A 1185-nucleotide genomic window follows, 5' to 3' on the forward strand; every position below is an offset into this window, starting at 1 on the left:
CTTTGCAGCCGTGCGTGTCCCTGCAGCCGCGGTGGGCCCCGCTGCAGACCCTCCATCACCTCCCCACGCCTCTCCTCGGGCCGGGGGCGAGCGGGCAGCCGGGTCCTTTGCCGAGGCGGGAGGGCATGCGGGAGCCCCGCGGGCTGTTTTTAAGGACAATAAAGTGTTTTTCGTTCCTTTCTCTGCGTGAGGTCAGACAAACGCTTGGCGGGCTCCTCGCTGCTGCCGGGGCCGTGGGCTGGCGTGGCCGGCAGAGGCGGGGGGGAGGCGAGAGGAGAAGCGTCTGGAGGGATGGAGGGGGGGGAGTGGGGGGTCCTGCGGTTCATTTGGGGTGGCTCCGCTGGGGTTGCCTCTGCCCGGGTCAGCGCCGCAGGGAACCGACCATCCCGCAGCGGTCGTTCGCACGGCGGCTGGCATTTCGGGGCGAGCCGGCGGAAAAGCGGGGGCTCTGGCCGCCGGTTATTTTTATGTTAAGCAAATGAGAGAGAAGAAACGTTGCTTGAAAAGGGAAGCAAAAGGGCGAGAGGCAGGAGCCGTCCCCCCCCGTCCAACCGCGGCTGATCGCTGGACGGAGCCGGGGGTCCCCGGTGGGCCCGGTCCCGGTTCAACCGCGGAGCGCGTCCGGGCGGGCCGCCGGTCCTCGGATGCGGGAGGGAAACGGGAGAATTTTGGAGAGTCGCATCTATGTCTGCCGCCGGTGGGGAGCGGGGTTGCGCCGGGAGGGGCGGCCGGGAGCCTCTTCAGCGGCCTGGCATCCCCAAATCCCGGCACGTCCCTCCTTCCCATGCAGGATCCGACCCGAGCGGGGCTGCCCCTGCCCGCTCTGCCTGCAGGCAGCGGTGGTCCCCTCCCTTCGGGGCCCCCCGCTCCTCGCCCCTGCCCACCGCCGCTCGTCACCCACCCGCGCCCCCCCAGCCAAGCGGACTGTTGTTTTCACGTTCCGGGAGGGTTCCGTGGGAGACGGACCGGGCGGCGGGCTGTGGGTGGGCGCGGGTGGGAGCCGGGTACCTCGCTACCGGCGCCGGTGGGCGAGGGGGGCAGCGCGGGCAGGGCGGTGCAGGCAAGGGCCGCCCGCCGGGCCCACTTTCACGGGAGGCGCCCCGGGGCTGAGGTTTATTTTGTCCTTTGGGAAGGGGAGCGCCTTTTTGGTGTTTTTTTTTGTTTGTTTGTTTGTTTTGGGTTTTT

This window comes from Haliaeetus leucocephalus, unplaced genomic scaffold (genome assembly GCF_000737465.1).
Source record: "Haliaeetus leucocephalus isolate CR32 unplaced genomic scaffold, Haliaeetus_leucocephalus-4.0 Scaffold210, whole genome shotgun sequence".
Taxonomy (NCBI): Eukaryota; Metazoa; Chordata; class Aves; order Accipitriformes; family Accipitridae; genus Haliaeetus; species Haliaeetus leucocephalus.